General features: G+C 35.3%; 1 protein-coding gene and 1 pseudogene across 3 annotated transcripts in view; one reads left to right on the forward strand and one right to left on the reverse strand.

The window, feature by feature from the left end:
- The window catches only part of Grik2 (glutamate ionotropic receptor kainate type subunit 2), a 533,349-nt gene that overhangs the window by 295,565 nt on the left and 216,533 nt on the right, over positions 1 to 21,251 (reverse strand). The gene's annotated exons all lie outside the window — the stretch shown is intronic.
- On the forward strand, positions 4,049 to 4,581 carry LOC150059878 (large ribosomal subunit protein uL6 pseudogene; annotated as a pseudogene).

Below are 21,251 nucleotides of genomic sequence, written 5' to 3' on the forward strand. Positions count from 1 at the left end.
AAATATAGCAAATTAATGGATAAATTAATAAGCCATAGAAAATATAAATTAAAAGTACAGATCATTTAATTTATTCCTTTATATAATGTTCAGGTAATGAAACACGTGTAATAGCTAATTTAGAAAGTCCAGTATAAGGCGAGGGCACAGAAAAGAAAAAAAAAAGAACTGATTCAATTCCAAACAAGGGAAACAATTTCTTTTTCACCTCTAAATCTTCACCTCTTTTTTTAAAAAAAATCATCTGTATATTTCTCCCTTCCCTAAAAAAATCTCTGTTTATCAAAGATTAAAATATTTTTTTAGGAAGTGAACATGTTCCCAAAGAGAAAGAAACTATACAGTTACTGAAGAGCTCAAGAGTTTGGGATTGAAATAGCTCCACTAAGTCAGAAAGTGAACTGTTCTGAAGGATAGCAGACTAAAGAGCATTTGTAGAGTTCCTCTCCTCCTAAGTATAAATACTGTCAAGTACTTTCAAGTCTCTTAGGAGTTCATGTGGATGGTTGATTGAGCCATCGGGTACAACAAATGTTTATAATTCTCTTCACATGTACACACCTTTGCTGGCATTAATGAAACAGATTTCAGTTTGTAAACTTCCCTAGGGAATTATAGGGATAGGGAAAAGCAAGGAAGATAATATATATATATATATATATATATATATGTACATGTCTTCTATGGACAAGATACTGCTTCAGCGATGAATATAATCATAGTAATAATAGTATTTACTCAGTCTTTTCACTGCATGAGATATATAGTCTGACTATGGCATTATAATGATTTTCATGTCAATTTTTCGAATAAAAATGATGCACCATTTCAATCACAAATCTAGAGAGCAATTTGAATGCTAAAGTCAAAATAGGATTTCTAAATCCTAATTGCTATCTCTCCCTGTATCCAGTACTTGGAGTCTTCACTTTCAAGCCTTTGTTGCTCTTGTCATGTGATCCTGTTTCTCATTCTCCATATTTCCATTCTCTGTCTTTTGCCTTCCACATTCCTTAACATTTAGAAATCTCCATTTGAATTTTAACATTTAGAGGACTTTGGATGAAAGGGGGAGGGTAGAGAGAAAAAGGACATAATTGTTGTTGCTTTATATTTGCACTTATTTCAGAGAAACTTTTAAGAATGACCATTTTCCACCCATTTTATGCAAAGTACTTGATAGCTACCAAGTAGTATAATTTGTAAAGGTGAAGTGTTTATTCAAAGGAAAACAGCTTATTAGCAGTGATGTCTTTTATCTCTACTATTGGCAGTGCATTTTCCTTTTCGGGTCTCTGTCTGTTCTCCTCCCCCTGGTCTTCTTTTTGTAAAACATTATGTTTGGAAAATGCCATTTATTTTCTTTCTGAAAAATGATTACTCAATTTAAACCGATCATTATGCAAAAAAAATTTGTATCTCTTTAAAAATAAAAGATCATTTTCTTCTTAAATAAAAATTGCTTTCACCCCTCAAGAATGATATGGCTATGCATAATTCTGTACATAAGAAATAAAGAACACATTTATTAAATAAAGTAGATATCAATTCAAATCAAAATCAATTCTGCTGAAAAAAATGATGAATCCAAATAATTTGCACACAACAGTTTTCAAAATTATTGTTTACTTTAACAAATTTGGCACTCACTTAAGTTATTTAATGAAAAGTAGAATTATAACTCTTTAAAACCGTCTTTTAATTAAAATGCCCCCTTTCCCCTAATGTAATTAGTTTATGTAATGATAATAAAAAAGCAACAATCTGCACAGATGGGTTCCTAAAATTCTCCTCACAAAACAGAGCACCACATTGCAATTATCTCCTTATTTTAGTAGATGAGTAATGTTCCATTACCTCTAATTCCTTCAGTGAAAGTATATTATTGTTGTTTTATTTTAACCTTTTGGTTCTTTCACTGATTTCAGCAGTAGCTGAAGTAAAGGTTTATCTTTATCTTGCAGGGGCAGAGATCTGAGCTGTTCTTTTCAGAAGTTGCCATCAATTTAGCTTTTAAGGAGAATCCAGAAGGAGCCATTTATGCACACTCCAGCTGGCATTCTCTCGGAAGGAGATCAATCACATCACTTCTTAGGCAGGTCCAGCTTCCCCCAGCCCTGGGAGGGAGTCCCAAGCCTCCTCCCTACTCAGTATCCATTTCAGCAGCCACATGAACTTCAGTTTGGCCACCTGGCTCCATCAACAGTATCATTTATCATTTGTGTTAGGGTAGTCTTTGTGCAAGCTCAAAGTACAACCATTTATGACAAGCAAAATAAACAATATAAAAAGAAAGAAAACTGACTGTTTTTCATCATTACATTATTTTCAGCTAAGAAAAGATAACAATAATAATAGAAACTAGAGCAAATCATGTTGAGTAAGGTAAGTCAACACCAAAAGAACAAAAGGTGCATGGTATCCTTAATACGTGGATATTAGAACCAAACAGTACAACAACGAGGACTCAATATTTGGGTACCCAAGGTTATGGACAGGGTCTTGGAGATATAAACATAACTACATGGACACAAAAATCTATGATGGGCCATAACTCTATAGACATAATACTGTGACATACAAACCTCAGCCTAATTTTAATTATGTTCTAAATTCTATGTGCCAGTGATTTGTATATAGTGATTCCCTTCTTGAATACTTGTTTGTTAAACATGACATTTGAAATGTGATGTAAAAATCAATTTTAATAAAATCTAAAAATATTCACAGATTAGCAATTCATCAATACCAATAATAATAATAATAATAATAATAATAATAATAATGGTATTTCCATCAGTGGTTTTTAATTAGAGTATTTTTACCTGAAATACAAAAGTAATTTAAATCAAAGTCAAAAGTGCAAGCATACTTGCATGGATCTTTTGTATGTCATTTGCAAAAAATAAAGAAGGGAGATGATAATAACAAGAAATGGTTTTGTTAGAAATGACAACTTGGTATTAATTTTAAAAATACAACTCTTTTCTCTACTTTTTATCAGCCATCTTCTTATAAGGGGTATGGTAGTTATTTTTAGTACAGAGATAGGAGATAGGACTCTAGCTAATAGTATGCATGGATTTATTATATATACATATTGTTTCATATCATTATCTGAAGAGGTGAACACTGTTCACAAATTCAGTGGGATTGGAAAATCAAGACTCTCTTGGGCTCAGCTATATGCATATCTGTGATAAGCCATGATTAACTCAATTTCTTCCACTGTTGTAAATTATAATATCATTGAAGGGACCATTTCCAGTAAATTTGAGGCACCAGAGTGGATGATCTTGATGAATCTTGAAGTTGTAGTTCATGTTATAAATGAGAACAGTCTTGGAGGTCCTTGACTTTTGGTATTCTTTGGGACTCAAAGAATTTTGCTACACCTCTGTGTGATGTCTAGTAGATACTCCAGATGGTATATCTCACCTGGTTTTTCAACCTGGTCCCCTCCAAAGTTGCTGCCCCATCATTTGCCTCTACCTAGAATTAGGTTAATTTTAAGCTTTCTAGTTACTCAGGTCAAAACACACCAGTGTCATGTAAGATTGCTCTACTGCTGGCACATACCATCTCTACCATTTTATTTAGTCCTACCCTCAAAATATACCTAGTAAAGGACTGACAAAATAAACCTGGCCACCATGATTTCTCATTAGGTCATTGCAATACCCTGTTATCTAGGCTTGCATTTATTGTACAGTCTCCATAGCTTACGTTGAAGCTAATGCTCTGTACATTTATGGGACAAGAAGTTAGGAGTGAAGAAGGAAGAAATGAACAAAAAGATTTGGTTCAGGACTGAACACCCTGAGACAAGCTAAATTAAGCCACAGTGAGTGGTCATTAAATTATGGAGGCTTGACATTTAACTCCATGTACAAAAAATTCCAAAGCAAGAGTACATTGTGATAATGGCTTGAAATTCTCTATGTTTGCAGTGAGAAAAGCTTCAGGGGTTGGCATATTTGAAGGGACACAGTACTCCCTATCCAGTGTGAGCCAAGAGTAGATGTGGTATGCAAGATAAGCTGCATGGATGTGCCATCGGACTCTGGACATTCCAGGATACGTTGACATCTTTCTGAAATGATATACAATGATGGAAAAAGACCCCTGGGGAGCCCTCGGAAGATATTTCAACCACGTCAATGTAGAACTCAGTCTCCTTGGAAAGAAAAGGAAGAGGCTTCAGGTTGACAAATGGAGGGGAGACAAAGGAAGTGGACTTCCTCACTCCCTGTAGTGATGCACAGAAACTGATCGAGGCTGTTACTCTGTGCTTCAGTTAAAAGAAGAGGTCTGGGTCTGCTCACTTCCCCATCAGCTTCCATATTCAGGAGAATGGATCTCTGAAATATCTGAAGGGTTCACATGTGGACAGATGTTGCTTGGTCAGTATCTCCAGCCCAGAAAGATGAGTCAGTGATTGAAATAAATGATCTTGACCTTGTCTGAAATTCAGCTGCTTTGATTCAGCAAGAAACAACTGTTGAAAAGAAGGATTCCAGAAAATTCTGGGATAGAATCTATCTTTCTGTGAAAGAAACCATTCAACAGGCTGATGAATAAGACCTAAATGTTTTTTAGTTTGTTTGTTTTTTCTTTTTTTTTACAGTTAAACCAGCTTCAGAGACACCATCCAGGATCCTGATACTACTTTGTGGCATTTCAGTGATGCAATGAAAGAATTATATTAAAGAAAAAAGAAAATGTAAGTTGCATATCACCGAGAGGGGTATTTCTGGACAGAGACACTATTAAAGACAGATACTACATGGAGTTTACTGGGAATTTAGCAGTAAATTATGAAACAAGTTAGGAACTATCAGACTACTTCTCCTAAAGTCAGCCAAAATGTGCCTTCTCTGACTCTTCTGACAGTAATGTGAGAAAAGCAATTGTGCCACATTTTAAAAGTAAACTGTGCTTTGACTACACTGAGCAAATCCCTATGACTTCCAAAGCTTTCGGTTCTAAGTTCAAAGTGTCTTAAAGTCAATTCTTTATTCAAAATTAATATTTTGGTTTAAAATTAATTTCCTTTGCCTTTATTTTTATTTATTTTAAATAATTAGTTAATTGATTCTTTTGCTGGTACTGAGCTTGAACTTGCAGCCTTCTGATCTTATTTGGTTATTTCATTTTAAGCTATCACATTACCACTTGAGCCCCACCTCTACATCTGGCTTTTGCTGGTTAGTTGGAGATAAGAGTCTTGCATTTGATTATCCAAGTTTGTTATAAACTATGATTCTCAGATCTCAGCCTGCCAAACTGTTAGAATTACAGGAGAGTGCCACTGACATCTGGCTCCTCTGCTTATTGCCAATAAAATAGTTTTATACCTCAATTATGGAAGAACTAGAACTGTAATGACTGGCTCATGTGTTGTCCTCACCTGGGTCACCTCAGTCATGGTAAGTGACATTGTTCTAGTCTGGTGTAATGTTATACCCATCATATCATCTAATGTTTTGTTGTCCGACTTATATAAATACTCTCACTGATGTGTGTTGTAATACACCACGTAAAAGTTAGATGGTTTAATAAAACAGGAATTGTGTTTTCAGGACCCTTTGGATTGTATGTGCAGATGCAATTGAAACTACACTGAACAATAAAAAAAAAGTCACATAGCTGAAAATAAATGCCAGGTTGAAGCAAGAAGTTATTTTTCTTATGGCTCATTTTGATTTTCCTCTATATTGCCTCCATTACTTAACGATACAGATGACCCACAGAACTTCACAATGATGAAAACTGATTTCCCACAAAGGTTCTGCCACAGACCACAGAAGCATCAGGTTATTTGGTCAGGGGGAAGAAGCAAGTCTGAATGCTTAGCCATGTGGCCTTAGAGAGTGGTGAGTGAAGAACATGAAAGTTATCTGAACAGTTTAGACTAAGAAAATTCCTTCCAGAATGACTTCAGAAAACCCAACATAAATTAAAAAAAAAACACTCAGAAATATATCACAGTATGCTTCAGAAAACTCTCTGAACAGGATGAGAGTACATTGGTTTGTGAGTTCTACTTGGCAAGATTTTGAGTCGATGATTGCTTACATGTCCAATCCACTATCTTTTTTATTATACTGTACTTATGAAGAGCAACAAGGATAGATGCAAGTACTAAATAGTAAGAAGAGGATAGCGTGCACACTCTAGGGACATACTGGATAAAGTAGGAGGTTTTCCTTTTAATTCCTCTTCCTCCCCAGCATGCTTCATATTGCCTCTGACTTCCTTCATCATTACCCTGGCACTGATCCTGACCCACCCCCAGTGGGATTGACATACGCTTTGTTCAGTTCTGATTACTATGTTGACGTTCCTTTGTTTCCTGACAACCAGCCCAGATGTACACCTGTCCTTCTGTCATTCTTGCTGCCCTCTCTGTGTGTGATAACCCAACTTCAGCTCTCCAGATAGTGGCTGATTAGATAGCCTGCTGTCCTTTAATCCTCACTTGTGTCCAGGTCAGTGCAACTGTGAAGCAACAATCTTTCACAGCTCTTATTTTGGCTCTGTCCCAGGATGCTGCTGTTACTAGCTTTCCCCTGCCACTTCATACATCACATAGGATTTGAACATGACAATGACAAATTAGCCTAAGAAGCTTCATATGGTTGCACTCATAACTAAGAATAATTACCAGAACCACTATATGCTTTAGCATGTGTCTGTTTAAGGGCTCAGATTTCATGTCACCATTTTTTTTTGCTCCAGGAAAATTAATCACCATCAAACACAAGCATTTGATTAATGAATTTACAGAGCATACATCTCATGTTATTGAGTAGTTGGAAGTCATGAATACATGAAAACATAGGGCACATATGTTTTTTCACAAATGGTTGATTTGTTAGTAAGTTTTTTTTACCTAATTTTACACTATATAATCTATTATATTATATGCTTATGTAGATATGTGTATATGTGCAATATGTGATAATCTTATGCCTATAAGTAAGGATATTGTAATATTATCAGGTATAACATATATGCATATATGCTTTTCTTTAATTATGTTTTAAGGTTACTATTTTGGAAATCATAGAATAATATCTTGGGAGGCAGAGAGGCAACTATGGAGTCATTTACAAGCCAATAGGAACTAGCACAAAAATGTTAATATGGTATTTTTTCAATATTTACATATGCTGAAAGCAAAAAAAAAGACCTCATGAATCCTTTAACTTCATATAGATGACTTTCTTTTACACAGTTAGTTATCAAAAAATATTGCTTCCAATAGAGGCAGACCACTGAACAGATAAGAATAGAACATAGCTAAAAGCTTTATTTGCTCTAAATTTGCTTCTCATGAACACAAAAGTCTTTCAAAATTGAGAACCATGTAAAAAACACTTTGGCAAAGCTAAGTAATATGTGTTTTGAACTCAGAGGCAGAAATTAATATAGAAATATAAACCATATTAAAAATAATTTTTCTACAATGAGTTATTTTACATAAAGTACAAGGGGAGGTGTGGAGAGTGCCTGGGTAGATGACCATTTAGTTTGTGAAGTAGAAAAGTGGATTTGAGAAAGATAAAATATGTAAAATGCACCCTTTTTGGAAAGTGTAGAAGTCAGCTTGATACCTAGAGGTAGAGATTGAAATAACAGCTCTGCCTGACAGGAGAAGAGGTTAGATTATCACTGGTAGATAAAATCCACTGAAGAAAAGCATCATGATATATGGTACTTTCTAAGAACTACATAGCTGCAGTTATTTTCAAAACAAATTTCCATTGCTTAAACAAAAAAGTAACACTTACTAGAATAAAATTAGGAGGTTTCACAAAAATCTGTTGTGTAAATTCATTCTTTCTTTAGAAATGAGTAGAAAAGAACTTTTACATCTTTCACTTTTGTTCTTTTATGTGTGTCTGCTTCATCCCTTCCTTTCTAACAAGAATAAATGTTCCAGAATTATACTTCATGTAGAAGACTCAGCCATTTTTTCAGCTCCGGAGTTGACTTGTTACAGGTTCAGTAGCTAGTAGAAACTCACTAGTTTATAACTCAACTGTGAAATCCTGCAAGCCCACTTGATCACACTCTGATCAACTTTAACAAGGCACAGACTCACTCACCTTAAGGCCTGAATGTGATAGGTTGAGCCTCATCTTTGATGATTAGGAAAATGAGGTGTTCTGTGAATGAGGTATACTTCCCCTGCCCATTCATATCCACTAAAGGAACTACGAACGATATCAACACATTTCTCTGTAGAATGATCACTGGTGTGTCTCTAAGATTGGAGTTATCAGGGCTGGGATTCTGGCCTAGTGGTAGAATGCTTGCCTAGCAGGCACAAAGACCATGCCACATACATGAAAATAAAAGCTGGAAGTGGTGCTCTGGCTCAAGTGGTAGAGTCCTAGCCTTGAAAAGGCCCAAGGACAGTGCTCAGGTCCTGAGTTCAAGCCCCAGGACTGGAAAAAAAAGATTAGAGTTCTCAGTGGTGAACTAAGGCATTGAGATAGTAGTACAATGTATTACTGAGGAGGTGATCGTCTTTAGTCCTTTTTGGCCTTAAATGAGAAAAAAAACCCGGGGGTATTTGATGTCTTCTTTCATTCAAGATTAATAGATGATTAATCTATCATGTTTCTGTATTAATTCTCTGTTTTTATTTCATTAGAAATAAAAAGTGTTCATTTGGAAATGCATTGTGGTTCAAGTGATAAAGTGAGCACAGGGACAGTGCCCAGGCCCAGAGTTCAAACCCCACAAACAACCAAAAAGTAAAAGAAAAAAGAGAGGACCTGGGAGGTGTTAAAAAAAAAAATAAAGTGCAGTTTAGGTACACTAGCACTTGGTGGAACTTGTCTGTTAGAGCAACACGAGTCTAGCTTTAACAAAAAAGCAAACTCTGTATATATTACAATGGGTTGTACAGACTTTTTCTAGAATAAGGCATGAATCCATGTATCAAAACTCTTCCTAAAATGATCATAGGTGAATTGTACAAAGTTCAGATGTTTTAAAGGGTGACATTGATGGAGGTGCATCGTACTCAGAAAGTGGCAGGTTGAATTGAAACCCCTTTGTATCACTACTTAAAGATAGTAACAATCAATGTGTGAGAAGTAAGGCACCTACTATCTGGAGAATGTAACTGTAACCCCTCTATACATTACAATAAAATTTTTTAAAAATAATAACAAAAAAGTTTTCATGGGTTGTTCTTTTTGGTAGTGTTCAAGGTTCAATTCAACAACCTTATACTTCCTATATAGGAATTCTACTATTTAAACCATACCTCCAGCCCAAGTTTGCTTTATTTTTCAGACAAATCTTGTAATTTTACATGGGGCAACTTCAGATCAACATTGTCCTATCTACATTCTCATGAACATGCAGGCCCATAAGTAGCAGGCCCAGCTTATTAACAGAGAAGAGGTGGTCATCTCAGCAACTTTTTACTCAGGCTGGCCTCAAACTGTGATCCTTCCAACCTTCTCTAGAATTACAGATTGGTGGCAGAACCCAAATCTATAATTTCCACATAGAATAATTAAGGACTAAGACTATTTGGTTACCAGTTATGACACAGGCTCTGTTATGCATTGAGTTTTCCTTTGAGAGGCATTGGACCAATCTTGCCTTCATCTGAAATGGCCCTTGTCCTGATTTCTGATGACCTTTCAGGTTCTGATCACCTTTGAGTACCATGATCAATTTCACCCTTAATTTCACTTACTCCATTACTCCATGCTTCCAGGATACCTCACATCCTTGATTTTTCCCATATTTGTGGGTAATTTCCCAGACTTTGTTTAGACTCCTCTGGTGACGATACCCAGTTTCATGACTTCTATGTTCTTTTCTTTTTTTGTTTTTCATTCTTTCCTTTTAAAGTTTTATGCAAATGTATCATGTACAAACAAGCATTTGAAACAATACACTGTTTACCTCTACTGTCTTTTTTTTTTTTTTGGTCTTGGGGCTTGAAATCGAGGCCTGGGCACTGTCCCTAAGCTCTTCAGCTCAAGGCCAGCACTCTACTACTTTGAGCCTCAGTGCTGCTTCTTTCTATGTTATTTTCAAATAAATATTTTAGCTAAAGCCTTACTGGATTTCTAGACTCCTGTTCCAACTGTACATTATCACATATATACCAGAATGTTAGTGGAATTAGCTACTTTATCTATACCTAAATCAGAGCTCTGTCTCTGTCTTCCAAGCCAGTTCAGGCTCCCTCTGATTTCTAGTTCTTTTGTCTGGAATATTTTATTATTTATCTACATAACCTGCTCTCTCATCCACATTGACTATTTTTTTTACTAATTACCCAGTTAATTTTTTATGCTCCAGATTCTGTGCACATTGGTACACTGCTTTCTGTTGTTTGTCATTTTTAACATATTCTATATTTTATATATTTATAACATTGATTTAATTAAAAAATGTATCTCTACTAGACTATAAACTCCACGGAGCAGGGGGTTGTCTGATGAATTCTTGGTTTTCTCACAAGTGATTAGAATGTGTTTAGCATGTAGTGGAGGTTTAGACAGGTTTGTTGAGTGAACGAATGGCATGACATGAACGTTAATATTGGGATGCTTGTAGTCCATTTGGAGAAAAAAATTATATGTTGAAGAAAATTAAAAAAGGATGTCTGCCAGTATGCGACAGAATGTGCCAAGGGATAAGTGAGGAGAACAGACCTAAAGTGCTAAAGCTTTGTTTTTTCTAAGGATTCAGAAGACTGGGCTCAATTTGAATAATTCATTCTGTGGGAAAATTGATCATAATCTAGAGAAGTGGAGATGAGAGTAAAACATTTCAGATGACAGCAATTTAAGGCCTCAATGCCATTTCATCTCTGAATTTAAAAGGAGGCTATTTGTTGCCAAAAAAGTATATATAAAAGGATTTCATTCCAACTGAAGTTCTCTTTCTTCTTTGTGTGCTGATCTGCAAAACAATACTCCAATAATAGGTCTTTTGGTGAATGCATATGCTATGGTTGTTACTAGGATGTGGGGAAGGGAATCTGTGCAAGGAAAGAAAAAACTCATTTGGGAGCTCCATTTCAAACCAGATGTTTTCAAGTCAGTTAACTGACAAATAAAAGGGAGGGGGAGATTAAAAAAAGAAAAAAAGTAAGTGAAAGTGAGCCAAAGGGAAAGCTCTGAAATCAAATGTGGAAAAATGTCAATGCTGACTCCGGCCCTGATGCTTCAACCACTTTGAAGTGCTTATTTCTAATGGAGAAAAAAAGGGGGGCGGGGAGACAGGCACTTATGAGCAGCAGGCTGGAGTCTCTTTGGGCCACCCTTAATTGCTTACTGTCAACATACCTTGAGGTTTGGGGTTGTTTTTTGTTTTTTTGGGGTTTTTTTGCTGATATAACCCCTCCAATTGTCAGCTGTGCCCATGCACAGGAAATTATGAACTGAAACCAACCATTTGTTAGCTGAGTATTTGGGACATTTTGGGCTCTGTTGAAAAGGGAATGGATGAATTTTGCTTTTGCCCTTTGAATCCCTTCATTGTGCTTTCTCACAGCCTATGGGAGAACTGTCTCTGGTACTAAAGGAAACCAAATGGATTGTGTGCTTTCCCTTGTTCCTGGGTCCAAACAAGGAGTAGTTATATGCCTGATCACTTAGATTGACAGACACACACACATATATATAGCTTTCTAGTCTGTTTCCTCTCTTGAGGATTATTAGCATTTTTCTATCTTCACTTTTCAGGGTGGTCTGCACACAGTTATCTGCTTTGGGAGGTTAACTGATGTACCTGAATTGAACATTAATTTGTCAGGCTGGTCCAAAGAGCTAGTACAGGGGCATTTACTCAGCTGAGATTGTATGAGATATTCTTGGGGGAAAAAACAATAACTAGAAATCATAGTGATTCCACAGTTCTGTACACTCATCCTTTACACAATACACCTCTTGTCCCTCCTTTCCTTAGCTACATGCTATCAGCTATCAGCTATACCTGGGGCATATACTCTAGATTTTCTCTGTTCTTGGTTGATTTCTGCTCAGATTTCCCTAGCCTTGCTTTGAAGCACGATAACATTGCTCATGCCTGGAACATTCTATAAATTCACTGTCCTGCTCTATGTAAGTCTTAAGCCTCCAAGCCCATTATGGAGAATGTCATCAGAAATGATAGTAGGGAGACTCTAAGGATAGATTGTAATTCTATACAGACTGACATTATTTAGAAGAGCTAGACTGGTTATCAGCTAGTAGATTCTTCAGTGGTGTAATGACTAGTGTTTATTACCTATGAAGAAAATGATCACATAATATTTTATAGGTATAAGTCAAATCTCTACAATCCAGAGGCAAAATGGAAGAGATATTAAAGCAGAGACTTGATACTGGGGCAGACATAGATACCAAGTCTTGTGTGATGTGGTCAGAACTCAACTTTGACTATGCTGTCTCTAATTCCTCTCTTTTTCCTACAGGAATTAAAGAAAATGATAGAAATGAAATATTTAACCATTTCTGGAGCTATAATTGTATCAGTGGTTGATTTTTAGTAAAAATCCTGAATTTCCTTTATAGATGAAAATTGAAAAAGTAGTAGAACAATGCTTCTTAAAAGTAATTATTTTTCCATCTCCTACAATTATGTAACAAAGTGATATTTTAAAATGTCATGCTAGCAAATAATGGACAAGCTATGTTTATACCATGGAATACGAATTTTTACTTTTTCATGTGATGGGTACTAAGAGTTGAAATCAGGGATTTCACTTGCTAGGTAGACTCTACCATTTGACAGTACATTTTAGTTTTACTTGTGCTTTAAATGGTCTCAAAATTCTGCCTGGGAAGGCCTGTATTACAGTCCTTCTGTTTAAGCTTCTCATGCAGCAGGGCTAACAGGTACACAACTACCTACCCCTTATTGACTGAAATGGAGCATGACACTCACGTTTTACTTAGCTCATCTCAAATGACCTTCAACTTCTTCTAGCAAATATTTATGGGCATAATCCATATGCCCAGCTCACAAATTTTATAATGTATACAACCTTCATTTTTGTCAAGAACAATAATGGCATGTGCATGTTATTTTGTATCATTTCTTTTAAAAGAAAAAAACCTAAAAAATAGTTTCACAAGGAATGTTTACATCCATTTCTCACAGGGGAATAGTATGTAAATGAAAATATTTCTACCTAGTCATAAGTGAAGAGGATTCACAAATCTGTTGCTTCTGAGATCCAACAGAAGAAAGAAAAAAGAGTAAGATTAATAAAATAAAATAGTTTATCTAATCTTTGGTCCAATTTGAATCTTAAATGTGCCATTTAATTTGTGTCTATAGAACCTGGAATAACGTCAAGCACTTAGTATGTGCCTAACCAACGCTTATGTGACAATGTGTTTTCCAATTCCTACTGTATTCTTGTCTATGCTACAGAAAGATTTTCAAGCCGGAGCATACCTAAAGTTGTAGCTTAACTTTATTGCAAGTCTGCAACATAACTCTTGAATCAATAGCTATTTGAGATATATCCCACAGTTCTCCACCAAGGGTGATAATATTTTCAGGGATCATTTAGCAATTATCAAAAAATCTCATTTGGAGGTTTATTTGATTGGTATAACTAGAGCAGGGAGCAGAGACTGACAGCTACTGGCTAGAGACTAGAAACGCTGATAGACATCCTATAATACATGGAATAGTTTCCAGAATAATGGGGGCTATTCAAGAGAATGAGAGCTGAGAATCATCATCCAAAGCTAGCCTGAGAAGACAAATTCATGAAATTTTTATTTCCAGTTAATTAGAAAAAGGCTGAAGGAAGGTGTTACTCAAGTGGTAGAGCACCAGCACCAAGAAATACAGCCAACTGAGAGAGACACCGAGTTTAAACCTCAATACATACACAACACACACACACACACACACACACACACACACACACACACACAGAGCTATCTGGCTATCTGGGCCCAGTCAAAATGGATAAAATTGATCTAAGCTAGGAATACTTGAAACTAATGATGCTGCTTACCATTAAAGCACGGGGTGCTTTATCTACTAGTTCCTAAGATGTGCAGTCCAGCCATATAGATATGTTTTCCATAATTGAACTTTAAATTGCCTGTCCTTTTGCAATATAGCAGAAACTATCCATCCTAAGGGGAAAAATACTGTATTCCAGGAGGCGCATGATATACCCTTTTTATAGTGACAATGGCCTGTTTCTGATATAAACTTTTTCCTCTAAAACGAAAGATGCTATGTACCGTTTACTCTTCTCTGTGTATCTCCTACTTTTCTTTGTCTGGCTGTTTCTTATGTCTCAAAAAATAAAACTTGACCTAACGTGCACTTTCTTATGGCATTAGAGAAGATTTCGGATGATCAAAATTGCATGCAGGGCAAGATTTGGAAAAAAATCACAACAGTTATTACTTCATTCTACTGCTTTTTGAATGCTTTAACATTCCACTCTCTAGAGTCACTTATCTATATCAGAGCTCTGTTTTGCAGAAAACATTCAATGGAAGGGAAGTTTAGACCTTGAGTCCCTTTTAGTACTAAATGCTCTCACTTTTCATTGTTTCTGAATGTATGTATATGTATATGTATGTTTAAATGTATATATTTATGAGTAATACTTTGTGACATATATATATACATATATGATATATTGGGTCCAATTTCTGAGTGTGTCATATGATAACAGTGTCTCTTGGGAAATGTCATGAAGCCTCATATTTCACATTTGTTTATGTAAGAGCATGACAAAAATTTTCATAAATAGGAAAAAGAAAGCATGCTAAATGTCTGAAGAATATCTTTTATTTTTTTTTATTTTTTATTTTTTTGCCAGTCCTGGGCTTGAGCTCAGGGCCTGAGCACTGTCCTTGGACTTTCTCAAGGCTAGAGCTCTGCCACTTGAGCCTCAGCACCACTTCCAGCTTTTTCTATATATGTGGTACCAAGGAATCGAACCCAGGTCTTCGTGCATGCTAGGCAAGCACTTTAACCACTAGGCCAAGTTCCTGGCCCTGAAGAATATCTTTTAAATAGCAATTTTTTAATGTCTAGTTTCATTATGATCTATACTGATACTCTCATGCATTTATGTCTTTTCCCTTGTCATTTGTACTTTAATATTATTAGTACAATTACCTTCCAAAAATCTATTTATCACCCAACTCAATTTAAAAGTTATAACAATCTTAGAATTCTAATTTTTCTCTGACAAGGTATGTAAAGATTCTATTGGCAAATAATTTTTTAAATTATTTTTAAGTATTGAACAAAGGGACTATAAGTAAAATGTGTCTTTATCAACATCACTTCTTCATCATTTACTTCCATCACTCCTAATTCCAACCCTTTCCTCTACTTTCCTAGTTATGCTTTCTTCAGTGATATTTGAAAATCCTGAAAGGTAGCTGCAGAATTTTAACAGAAAGGATTCAATTGGAAAATGAACCAGTTAAACATGTTAGTCTTATTGTCTTTAGATTTTTTTTCTAATTCTCTCTGGTAAAACTAAAAGAAAGTAGTTGTACATACACACACACACACACACACACACAAGTGATCACCACCAGAGTAATTTCACAAGTATTTCCTTTACCAATTAATCTTCCTTTTTGGCCCCATATAATGATGCTTACTCAATCAGAAGGAAAGGAGGTAAGAATTAACTGGATTTACATGAAAGCCTTAAAATGTCCAAATGACATATACAGCATTATAATTAAGTCACTAATATAAAATTTTTCCTTTAAACTCCAATTAAAGAATATAGATGTCAAATTATGAGTTCTTGGGCTTAAAATTGAACATATTTTCTCATTTGTTCAACCAAATGAATAGGCATTAACAGTAAATAAATAGGTAATAGTGCTTTAATATAGGGCTCAGTTTTGGCAGCACATACACTGAATTTGAAAAATACAGAAATTACTACTGTGCTAGGGCAAGCACGACACACACATTTATGAAGATTCTTTTTGTAGCTTGTATAAAAAGAAAAGAAGGAAGAAAGGAAAGAAGGAGGTAGAAAAAAAACTTGTGAAACCATTAGGACAAACCTAGGACACTCCTAGCATAGGATTACAATAGTTGGAACCCTAGAGACATAAGGCCATATAGCATGAGGCCAAACCAATGGACCTCCAGGACATGGAAACAAGAGTTTAATTATGAGTGATTGTTGTTCTTAATGTATTATACTTTTTCTCTTTTCTTTTGTTGCCCTTTGATTAATCTCATTTTGTTACAGTATCTGACTTTGTTACCTGGTATTTTATATATACATATTTGTTCATTTGAAATAGAAAAGGGAAGGGGGTATAAAAGAGGAGGGGAGGGAGTGGGAGAAGGAAAATGGGGACAAAAACATGAGAAGGGATGTCAATGTATGAGAAGTAATACACCTTCTATCTGGTGAATATAACTACAACCCCTCTACACATTAAAATAAAAATGTAAAGCTGTGAGTTAGATTCTATAAAGAAAAGTTCTCAGCTTGTCAGAGCTTAGCTCATTTATTTATTTAGTTAGTTCGTTAGTTGTTGTTCATGGGGCTTGAACTTGCGCTGTCCCTGAGTTCTTCAGCTCAAGGCTACTGCCCTACCCTTGAGCCAAGCCTCACTTCTCATTTTCTAGAGGTTATCTGGAGATAGGAGTCTCAGGTCCATTTGTGCCCAGTATGGCTTTGAACCTTCTTCTCAGCCTCCTGAGTAGCTAGGATTATAGGCATGAGCCACTGTGCCTGGCTGAGCTCAGTTCTTTTTGAAGTGGGGTAAGGTGGCTCTACCCATCATAATTCCCAAACCTCCATTTTGGAACTTGTCCTCATTATCCTTATTATCACCAACATTACCATTACCATCATGGCATGGGGAAGGAAGTGTGACAAATGGAGCATTCAATTTTAGAGTGTCTTCCAAAAGATTTGGTATTTTCACTCAAGTTTCATTAACCAAGCAAAATGACATGGAACTGTCTAGATTTTTGAAGAATATGAGAAAATACATTTCTGCTTAGAATCTGAGAATAGAACCAGATATGCTCAGTTAATGAGATCAATAACTAGAGAACTTAATCACTACTTCATATTTTATATAGCTTATCACTTTAACAGACATATTAAGAACAATTTCTGCCCCAATTTTGGACATATTTTTTTGCAACAGTTGAGAAATCTATTTTGAAATTCATATGGAATTTCATACTCAAGTGATTCTGAGTAGCCACGACACTCTTGAAAACAAAGGACAAAATTGGAATATACACAGATCCTGATTTGCAAACTGACTACAAAGCTTTGATAATTGTACTGGCATAAAGACAGACAAACCAATGGAATAGAACAGAAAATTCAAAAATAAACTCTAGCATATATGGTCAGATAATTCTCCATAAGAGTGCCAAGATTACTAAGTCAAGGTAGGACAACATTTTCAAAATTAATTTCCACATACAAATGTATGGAGTTGGTGTCCTCCCTTTTACAAAACAGAAAACTAAATTAAAACAGGAGCCAGGAGCATAGCATTGTGGTAGAATGCTCACCAACCATGCACAAAGCCCTGGGTTTAATTCCTTGGTACCACATACACAGAAAAGGCCAGAAATGGTACTGTGGCTCAAATGACAGAGTGCTAGCTTTGAGCAAAAGTGTCTGATGACAATGCCCAGGTATCGAGTTCAAGCCCCAGGACTGACAAAATCAATCAATCAATCACCAAATACTTTAATGTTGAATCTAGAGCCTACAAAACAATTGAAAGAAATCACAAGAGGAAATCCTCTTGATACTGATTTGTAATCATTTCTTGAGTATCACTGCCATAGATACAAGCAAAGAAAAGAGTAGTAGATAAACTATACTATTTTTTCATAAATATATTAAAGGATATGATCACCAGAAGACAAAACAAACTATGCAATATGAAAAAAAATCAAGAGTTTTACATGAGAAGGTGTATTAACACCTCGGAATATTTTTTAAAAAGTCTTTTGTAATGGAAACAAAAAAAAATCTACCAGCTCAAATGCAAGCCTAGTAGCTAAGAGCCAGTGGCTCACACATACTAGCTACTTAAGAGTCTTAGGTGTGAAGATCAAACTCCAGGACTCACCACATACACACACACACACACACACACACACACACACACACACACACACACACACACACTGTATGGACCAATAGACAATGCGATAAGTATGATGGAATAGTATTTAGCCTTAAACAAAATAAAGTCTGACATGTGATACTAAATTGATGCTCATCTCTTGCCTATCACTCTCATCCACAAGTCATCCTGATTTTTCTAAATTTTGTAGACTATACACTGAATTTTAAAACTTTCATTTTCCATATGAGAAAGGGCATCAATGTATGTGAAGTAATGTACCTTCTATATGGTGAATATAATGTACTCTTTCTATTAACTACAATAAAAAAATGAAAGAAAAAAATTCATTTTCTCCCCTTCCACTCAAGCAGTCAAGTCTACATATTGTAAAGGGATATTCAAGATTGTCAAGGAACTTTTGGAGCCCACACTATTTTTTCAAATGCCAAGGCATTTGCAAGATTTTAAACATTTCTGAGGAAAGTGCATAACAAATGTGTAAACTATCATAGCAGGTCACAGTGTAAGTGAAATCTGTTCTGCCTGATTTCCATAGAAAGATTGGAAAAGAGGGAAGATAGAAAGATAGGACAGGGAGAGGAGAGGAAGATGTAGAGAGGGAAGACAAAGGAGGGAGATGGAGAGATTAAAAACCATTATTTAAGGGCAAAGAAAACTACTCTTTGTATCTACCTATACCCTGTGTGACTATTCTTTGATTTTTGCTAGTGGTTGAAAGTCTTTATGTCAATAACATAAGAGCAAAGGTTTGGACAATGTTTCCAAGCTCCTTATATTTGTCTTCTTTCAACACATAAATAACACAAATCTCAATGTTGTGTTTTTTTCAGAATATATCATAGCCTTTACATTTTTGGTGAATAAATTTTGTATCAAGTCTGGTAGCCCATATCAGTAAATTCAGATACTCAAGAGATGGAAATCAGGAAGATTTGAGGTACAAGGCCAGCCAAACTCAAGTTAGGTGGAGCTGATTTTTCAAGACACCAACTCTACCAAGCCATACTAAAGATTGTATAATCCCAACTACAATAGATGCATATGTCAGAGGAATACAGCTCAATTATGAAAAAGAATAGGTTTTTAAAAAACTATTCTTTAAAATAATGATCCAATCCATTGGCCTCATCGTCTTTTGTAATATTTGGTCTCTAGGTATGCCAGTTAAAGTAGCTCTCTGACCTTCAGACATACTTTAGGAAAGGGAATTATAGCTTGTCATTTTTTTATTGTGCAATTAATAGGGTAATTAAGAAGTTGTGTTAAGATTTCAAGGGCTGATTTAATTTGCTGTCTTTAATGCCACGCCAATTAGTTCAATCATATAAAAAGTTAATTGTAAAAATGGAAATAAAAAATTAAAGCTAATCAACAAATAAAAATTGTTACCTGCACAATGAATAGTTTTTGAAAATCATCAAAAGTTAAATTAAAAAGTATTTGCAATTTTTATGAAATAGATATAAAGCATTAGATCAACACAAGATTCTTTAAAATTTTTAAAGTTTAAATTTGATTATTTTTTCTGAAAGCTATGTCATGTTGAAGTTACTGCAAAACCTTTTTAAATTAAAAAATTTATTCACATTGATTTTTACATCATATTTCAAATGACATTTTTAACAAACAAGTATTCAAGAAGGGAATCTCTATAGACAATCACTGGCACTTCGATTTTAGAATATAATTAAAATTCGGCTGAGGGTTTGTATGTCATAGATACATATTAATCTATGTAAAAAACATTATGTCTATAGAGTCATAAATTTTTATGTCTATGTGGTTGTGTTTATATTTCTAATACAATGTCAATAACATTGGGTACACAAATATTGGGTCCTTGCTCTTGTACTGTTTGGATCTAATAGCCACATATTAAGGATACCATGCGCCTTTTGTTCCTTTGGTCTTGACTTGTCTCACAGAACATGATTCGCTCTAGATTCATCCACTTCCCTGTGAATGCCATTATTTTATCTTGTCTGTTGGCTATGAAGAATTCCATTGTATCTATATACCACATTTTTTGTATCCATTCATCTTCAGTAGGGCATCTGGATTGTTTCCATCGCCTGGCTATTGTGAATAGTGCAGAGATGAACATAGTTGAGCAGGTGTCCATGGTCATAAAGGAAATGCAAATAAAAACAACCCTAAGATACCACCTTATCCCAATTAGAATGGCCAAGAATTTGAACTCAGACAATGACAGATGTTGGCGGGGTTGTGGAGAAAAAGAAAGCCTACTGCACTGCTGGTGGGATTGTGAGCAAGTTCAGCCATTCTAGAAAGCAGTGTGGAGGTTTCATAAAGAAGTGAAAATTGACTTTCCCTATGATCCCGCCATACCACTCCTAGGCATCTATCCTGAACATCATAACCCAGGATATGCAAAACTGTTTTAAACACTGTAAGAACAAAAACATTGAAGAGAATTGGTAGTGTTCAGAACTTCAAGCAAATGAAATAAATATTTTTTGAAAGTTATAATTTTGCTTGGCAACGGTGGCTTATGCCTGGAATTCTAACTAATCAGGAGGCAAGTTCTGAGGATCTCTGTTTGAAACCAGCCCAGGCAGGAAGGCCATGAGATTGTTCTCACCAATTAACCACACAAAAAATTGGAAGTAAAACTGTCCCACGTGGTAGAGCTCCACTAGCACTAAGCAAAATGTTAAGGGACCAAAGTCAGGTCCTGAATACTGTCACATATACACATAAATACTCACAGTAATCATTTTGTCAATGTTCAACCACTATAAAACAATTCCAAATTCAGTTTGAATTCTTAAATTGTTTTTTATAAATGATGCCCCTGTTCATATATTGACAAATTTAAATTACTATCAAATATTTTTAATATATAAATATGTGTATTTGTTAAGATTTCTTTGGGGAGTATATTTATATAGCAATCCCTAAGTTTGTTACATAGCATTGCACTATTTGAGCTAAGTTGCAGCTTTGGATTTTCTTTATTAGCATCAATTTTTGTTTTTAAATATATGTTTATTATTTTTAAGTAGTTGTACAAAGAGGCTATAATTCACCAAAACAGTTAATGTTTAAGATGAGTCTTGATCAATGTGATCCCTTTCAGCATTC

The sequence above is a fragment of the Megascapheus bottae genome, chromosome 8 (assembly GCF_031878675.1).
Source record: "Megascapheus bottae isolate mThoBot1 chromosome 8, mThoBot2.hap1, whole genome shotgun sequence".
Lineage (NCBI taxonomy): Eukaryota > Metazoa > Chordata > Mammalia > Rodentia > Geomyidae > Megascapheus > Megascapheus bottae.